The sequence below is a fragment of the Maniola hyperantus genome, chromosome 6, assembly GCF_902806685.2.
Source record: "Maniola hyperantus chromosome 6, iAphHyp1.2, whole genome shotgun sequence".
In the NCBI taxonomy this organism is placed as follows: Eukaryota; Metazoa; Arthropoda; class Insecta; order Lepidoptera; family Nymphalidae; genus Maniola; species Maniola hyperantus.
Window position 1 is genome coordinate 411356 of NC_048541.1, and position 8380 is coordinate 419735.

Sequence of the window (8380 nt, forward strand, 5' to 3'; positions counted from 1 at the left end):
ACATTGAAAAAACACAATACAGGATCTTATTCTAATAGATTTAGCATGCAAAGGTATTTATTTAATTTAATTTATTTATTTATTTTTGGAAAGAAAGTAATAATTACATAGATAGTAAGTACATATTTAAAACATTTAAACCTAAATAGTCTCCAATGAAAACTTAATTTTGTTCGACTTGTGGACGATCCCAAACTAACCGGCTCGTTGGAAAGCCTGGAGCATACACAGAGACGTTAGCTCTCTATGCGTGTTCTATCGCCTGAATAATGGAGAGTACTCTGAAGAGCTTTTTGACCTCATTCCACCCTCTTTTTTCTACAACCGCACCGTGCGCCACCGTAAGGAATTTCACCCTCACCATCTGGGTGTCTGGTGCACTTCGACCGTCCGCTGCGCCAGATCCTTCTTTCCACGCACGTGCAAACTGTGGAACCAACTCCCATCGGCGGTGTTCCCACTAGATTATAACATGGGGTTATTCAAGGGGCGGACCAACAAATTCCTAAAAGGCCGGCAACGCATCGGCGGCTCCTCTGGTGCTGCAAATGTTCATGGGCGGCGGTAATCACTTAACATCAGGTAACCCGCCTGCTCGTTTGCTCGCTATATCTTATAAAAAAAATACTTATTACAAGATCATGCTAGAACACAATCATCTGATAGGTACCTACTCGCTATCACAGCGTACCTATGTACTCTACCATGCATTATCTACTCGCACATTTCTGTAGTCTGTACTAATAACAACACACTGTCCTAATCCCAATTAATATTCATTGCCATCCTTTACAGCATCTCTCGTATCTCAGCTATTATTGCTGACAGTGACGCGAGATTACATTTTGTTATCTCTATTTTAATTTAACTGAAGTAGGTATCTAGCTGCCTGTTTGAAATCTCTAGAAGCGTTGCATTACAAGCAAAAATAATATTAAATGTGGTGTCTAAAAATAATGTACCTATAGTACGCAGCAGAAAGTTATGTTGGTACATCGGCCTTTACATTTCGGCTTTGTAGAGCGTTGTCTCTGTCACTCATACCTATATGACGTTTTATCAACGACAGTCTGAACGACAGGGCTCTACAAATCTGCTATCTCCTTCTAAAGGTCGATGTACATTACTTTCTATTATGCTGTCTAGACATCCGCTGAGAAAACGTTTTAGAAAATTCAACCCCTAAGGGGGTAAAATAGGGGTTCGAAATTTGTACTTTCCATGCGGACAAAGTCGCGAGCATAATCTAGTTTAAAATGAAACTCATAACTGCCTCACTAGATCTAACAAAATCATCATCATCATGATCAACCCATCGCCGGCTCACTATAGAGCACGGGTCTCCTCTCAGAGTGAGAAGGGTTTTGACCATTATAGTCTACCACGCTGGCCATGTGCGGATTGGTTGACTTCAAACACCTTTGAGAACATTATAGAGAACTCTCAGGCATGCAGGTTTCCTCACGATGTTTTCCTTCACCGTTAAAGTAAGTGATATTTAATTTCTTAAAACGCACATAACTCCGAAAAGTTAGAGGTGCGTGTCCGGGATTAAACCCCCGACCTCCGATTAGAAGGCGGACGTCTTAACCACTAGGTTATCACAGCTTAACTTAATAAAGCCTTGTTAACTAAACCGAAGCAGCCGGAAGTGACATTAAACGTACATTTATATTTTAACGTGAAGCTTATGATGTCTCAGAAATTGTAATTACCTTCCCCTGATGAGAGCTTAACGGCCGCGATTCGCGATCATTATTAAAGTTTGCAAAGCTCCTTCGTACTAATTGATAATTATTGAGACAGCGAGTTACAATTACAATCCATACTAATATTATTTAGATAATAATAGACTTCCGGCGCTTTTAAAGTAAAATTCAAAAAACATCTTTTAAATATTCAAAAGTTACAGATTTAGTCAAAATTTATTTAATTTATTTATCTTACCAAATTTCACTTTCTCATCCACACCTTGCGAGCTATTCTATTTTATTTTATTTTATTTTCTTTATTATACAAAAAAAAAACTATCGTACAATTTTCCTATTCTTACAATTTACAACATCTATTTCAATGTATTATTTCTTATTTCTTCTTTTATCTCCTAAATCACTTTAAATTTAAAAACTTTAAACACTTTATTTCATTTTATTTATCCATTTACTCGCCAACTTAATATATTCTATGCCACTGACGTTTAGGTAATATTTAAAAGGCGGTCACTGAAAATCAGCGTTGGGGCGTCTGGTACCTCAGATGTTTGCTCTAGAGGTTTGTGTCTGAGGGGCCCGACGTCTCAACACAAGCTGAGTGGCCTACCTGTTCGAGGTGTTGCACTGCTGTACAGGACGATATTGCCTACACCATGTACCACCTATATACCTCGAATAAACATTATTCTATTCTATTATTCTATTCTATTCTATTCTATTCTATTATAAATGCGAAAGTGTGTCTGTCTGTCCGTCTATCTGATAGCTTTTCACGGTCCAAAAGTCCAACTCATTTTGATCAAATTTGGTACAGAGTTAGCTTATCGTCCCGGGGAAGAGCATAGACTACTTTTGTCCCCGAAAATGAAAGAGTTCGCACAGGATTATTAAAAAACCGAAATCTTATAAGAATAATAGGAAGAATATTTTTAGAATAATCCTTATTCTATGAACCCTTTAATGCCGGAATATATGTGTTGGGTTTTGCCATTAATTTATAAGCTAAGCTGAATCATAGCTCCTTCATTATATCTTTCTAAGTAAGTACCTACTTAATTCTCTCCAGCAATGCACCCATGCTTCTCTCCAGAGACTCGCTCCAGCAATGCACGGGGCTGCAATGGCTTGTACAGTACGGTATAATAACATTGTAAATTGAAAAATTAAAAAGAGCAACCGCCGAGTTTCTTGCTGGTTCTTCTCGGTAGGACGGCATTCCGAACCAGTGGTAAATTAAACCTGACTATTCATAAGCACTTTTAAAAAGTTTACATGAATAAAAAAAACATTCTATTCTATTCTATTCTATTGTTTTTACCTCTGATAAGGAAACGTGATATTAAGATAAGTACCTACTTTTTGTAAGCTTTTTAATGTTATTAGTTTCTAAGTTACAGACTACTTTTCTGGTGGTTTTCTTACTGGTGGCACGGCTTTACTGGTATCTTCGGTGGTACGGTAAATTAAAAAATTCCAAACCCCTGCCAGGAATCGAACCCGGGACCCTCCACTAATAAGACCACAGTACTCACTACTGCGCCAGGGAGCTCGTCATTTTTCAAAAATCTAAACGCAGATGAAGCGCGGGCACCATCTAGGCTAGTCTCATCGTCATCATCTAAGTATGTAGATTCGAAACGATGAGACTAGTTTCCAAAATATTTTTCAAAAAAAATATCCATGGAATTAATTTTAACGATCATTAGATATTATTAATGATAATTAAAATTGAAAACCCTGGATGTTGGTGCTCAAATAAATTGCTAAAGTAGCTTTTAGGTATTATTTGTATTTGACTCGATTATTTTCAAAGTGGAAAACATAAAAATATTGCTTATCGCAATAAATTGCTTACAAAGTAAAGCCCGATGTCCATAATAAATCCATAATGGTAGAAACGTGTTGTGTATTCTGAAGCGAAAAGGTATAATTTGATTCAAATTTTCATCCCCGAAGCGTTGATGTCATCCCGCCGGAATACAGATTTGACATGCAAAGACTAAACATGGCCCCGGCCTACTCTCCCAGCCTGGAGTTGGCGTATTGTGATACAATTACCAGATAAATCGGATATTATACCTAAGTTAACACGTTAGGTTCCTAACATGTTTCAAACTTTATGGTTTTCATTTTGTGGTACCATGCCCTCAAATCGTCTTTAAATACAATTGTTTAAAATTAGTTAGATATATTATCTTCTAAATACATTTAAATACATATCAAAAATGGCGGACCAGCAGGAATCGAACCCGCGTCTCCTGGGCCGCGCCCGACTCTCTGACCACTAAGCTACGACACGCTTGCTGTCGGTGACGAAAGTGATATGTGTCTCCTCTGGTGCTGGCGGTTCCTCTGGTGCTGCAAATATTCATGGGCGGCGGTAATCACTTAACATCAGGTGACCCGCCTGCTCGTTAGCTCGCTATTTCGATTTAAAAAAAAATTATCTTCACTCAGTACTGAAGCGACTGTTTATGCCAGCTACTAGCGACATTAAACATTAACATTAAAAATTAATTAGAAATTTCCTTGAAGTAAAACACAATAAAAAAATTGAAAAATATATTATTTTGTGCGGTGGTACGGAACCCTTAATGTGTGAGTCCGATTCGCACTTGAAAAGTTTTTCTATTGGGATGCTGCAGCTGCCTGATGCAATTTGCATGGCGCGTTTAGGAGCCACTTTAAAACTACAACGATAGTACGCACAGCAAAATTGCTATTTGCAGTGTTATTAGAGCGCTCACTTTAACTATCAATATGGCAACTCAACCTACCCAAAGGTGCCTTATAAAAATAATTTGTGACCTGCACAACATTTTTTTGCTTTCTTTCCAATTGTGGGACCGAATATTGATGAAGATAAGAAGTATATAAAACACTACCTGATGCCTGCGACTTCGTTCGCGTGGAATTAGGTTTTTTAAAATCCCGTGGGAATCTCATTGATTTTCCGGGATAGAAAGTAGCCTATGTCACTCTCCAGGTCCTTTATCTATTACAGATGCAAAAAATCACGTCAATCCGTAGCACCGTTGCAACGTGATTGAAGGACAAACTAACAAACAAACACACTTTCGCATTGATAATAAGAGTACTGATTTTTGGGGGCCAACTGGAAAAAAAATCTGTAAAATGTACGTTATGATTTGTGTAGATACAACGCGCAATAAATAGAAAACTATGTTTGCCAACCCTAGGAAAAATGATAGCGCATCTTTTTGCTAGTTCGAGATCACCTTTGAAGGCACACAATAGTATGCGCTGACATCGTTGCCTCGGGTTCCCGAAGGCTTCAATGTTCCCAAGCACTCCGTACCTAATATCGGGTAGGATCGCTCCATTTTGTATTCTAAGTTAAGATTAGATGTCGGTCCGTTTCGAACATCAAGCGTAGTCGTATACCCTTGGCGGAATTAAAGAGACACTTACCTTACGGCTTTGGTCTCGTGGTAAATGATGACCACGACGACTCTTCAACATAAAGCCCTAGCTAAGTAGCTACATAGATCAGTTCGAGTCGCTCTTTCATTCCGCACTTACCGCACAACTGCTTATTGCTTTGTCTAGACGGCTTCGTCGAACCTCTCTATGTAATATCCACTTCTTACTCTGTGGCGGGTGTGTCTATGTATAGTACGCGACAGGTCGAGATGGCAATCGGGGAGGGAACGCCCCGCACATCCACACAGCCCGCCTAACCTAACCTAACCCGGTGCGGGCGAGCGCGGGTGACGTGCGGGTATGCGAGGCGTCCCGCCGCCCCCTCGACCTGTCGCGGACTATAGATGCGTGACTGGTTTTTCAGTCAACTTCAAATTTCACGCACAATATCATATCAGAGAGCTTTTTATACTGAAACTTCAAGTACCTACTCGTGTAGAATGATCCCGTCGCTCTACGGCGCGATAGTGCAGGAGCGGGGAGAGGGAGGGGTATGCATCTGTTTTGCAGCGGGTAGCGGGTAGGAACGGGAAATTAGCAAAGTTCGCTGACACAGTTCAACTGCTTTCAGAATTAAGCGCTTTAAAGCGGAGCAGCGGATGTATTTACTGTAAGAAATAGTTAAATTTTACGAATAACCAAGCAAATGACGACTACTAAAGGATTCTCTATTCAAGGGATAAGTTACTATATTCATAAAACTCTATATTACAATTTTATTCATGAAAGAACCTGAAAAGGTATTCTCTAAACCTTATCAGGTCTCGACTTGTACCTGCCCAATTAAGAATGAAGAGAATGAATCAACCGAAACTTTCCCGAGAATTCACATCAATGGATAATGTAGTTATACGCACCTACTGTAATTATATCGTAGCGAGGTTCTACGTAAAACGTTTATTTCCCGCGATTCCCATTAGATATTTTGTCGTGCTTTTGATGTCGATGACTTACTTGACTTTCGGTCAATACTCAATGCCGTAGAATTTCACCGATACCTCCAAAAGTTCTTATCACAGACAAGTATCATAACTTTGATATGAATGATAAAGTTAGTCAAAACAGCTTCAAATATTAATATATTAATTTGATGTGGGGTCCTGAGGTTAGTACCTCAGGACCCCACATCAAATTAACCCACATCGAATGGCGACCTCGCACCGGAAAGCGCAGCGTTGGAAACCCTTCACTAGGTGACCAGACGACATCAGACGAGTCAGGGGGGAACCGCGGCCGCTGCCATCCACAGCGCGCGCAAGACCGTGGCGTGTAGAAGTCCCTACTAGAGACCTATATCTAGGTCTATGTCTATCGGTTGATAATCATGATGATCAATTTGAGGTGAACTAAACTAGAATGGTTGGCCACTCAAAATGGTCCACTGAGTTTTTTACGGTTCCGTACCTCAAAAGGTAAAAACGAAGCCTTATCGAATCACTTCGTTGTCTGTCTGTTTGGGTACTTCACGTTGACCTCGAATCATGAAATTTGGCAGGTGGGTAGGTCTCATAGCTCAATTAAAGGAATAAATCCTAAAACCGTGAATTTGCGGTTACATCACATGAAAAAAAAATTACATAGTTATGTGTTTATACTTTATGAACTAATAGTTTGTGTTTTTAATTTTGATAGTACCTAAGATAACTATACCAAGTGGGTATCATGAAAGGGCTTTCCCTGTACCTACATATACTAAAATAGATTTTTATTTATTTTTACGCATAATAGTTTTCGATTCATCGTGCAAAATATCCAAATAATACCTGAGCACGGAAACCCTCGGTGCGCGATTCTGACTCGCACTTGGTCGGTTTTTTGTCTTTGTCATTTATATGGGACTAGCGTAAACTCGCGACTTCGTCCGCGTGGACTACACAAATTTCAAACGCCTATTTCACCCCTTTAGGGGTTTGATTTTCAAAAATCCTTTCTTATGATGCCAATTGCCAACGTCATCTGCACGCCAAATTTCAGCCCAATCCGTCCAGTAGTTAGAGGTGTGCGTTGATAGATCAGTCAGTCAGTCACCTTTTCCTTTTATATTATTTAGATTACGTAACAGAGAGAGCCCTATACTAACTACTCTTTTTTTTTTTTTGTAACTATATAGTATCACATAGAGCACTGTTCGCTGAGCACAATAGAGGTGATTGGAGCGAGTCGCAGCGGATCGCTGATTGTAAGCCGAAGTACTACGGAACCCGCGCGCGCTAATGGCATAAAGACTTCAATGGAATAAAGAACTTCAATTACATTTTAATAGCTCAATAGGTACTTCATCTCATATTGCAAATTCTTTTTTTAGAGTTCCGTACCTCAAAAGGAATAACGGAACCCTTATAGGATCACTTTTTTGTCTGTCTGTCTGTCTGTCGGTCTGTCAAGAAACCTACAGGGTACTTCCCGTAACCCGTTGACCTAGAATCATGAAATTTGGCAGGTAGGTAGGTCTAATAGCAGACATTCGGGGAAAAATCTGAAAACAGTGAATTTGTGGTTACATCACATAAAAAAAAATTGTGGTCATGAACTAAAAATTAGTAATTTCAATTTTTGACAAGTTCAAAGTTTTCATAAAACGTAAAGTAATTGAAAAATCCTATTACAATGTAAAGGATTATTTAAATGATAAGCAAGCTTGGGAATGAGTTGCTTAACGGCTTTGTGATAGTTCTAATAAGTTTCAATAATTGTGTAAAGTGGTGATAATAAAAACAATACCCGGCTGAGTTTGTTGTGGTTTCTTCTCAGACCTGGGCGCGTTTCGAACCCTCGTAGCTTTAGTTTTAAGTTGCGTAATAATTATCACCACTATATCTTACAAATACAACATCTGACTATCAAAAAGAGTAATTTATTACCTATTTTGAATAAAGCATTTTGACTTTGACTACGAGTAAAGTCGCGAGCATCTCCTAGTTGCTACTTGAATAACCGTAACAAAGGCTACGGAATTACCGGAAAAGTGCTTAACATTTTATTGGTAGACAATCATCCTTTTTGCCAGGCCTCGTGTCCTTTGTGCCGGGTCCTTTGATGACAGAAACAATTACGCGTTTTATCATCATCCTCCTTTCATTGTTTTTATCAAATATAATAAAATACCTTATCAAACGAGCCATTTTATCTGTAAACATATTAAGTTTGCTTAGTACTTTTATGATTTTACCCAATTTGGTAGAGTGTTAAATGACAGTTATATTGTTTATTTATTTATTTATTTA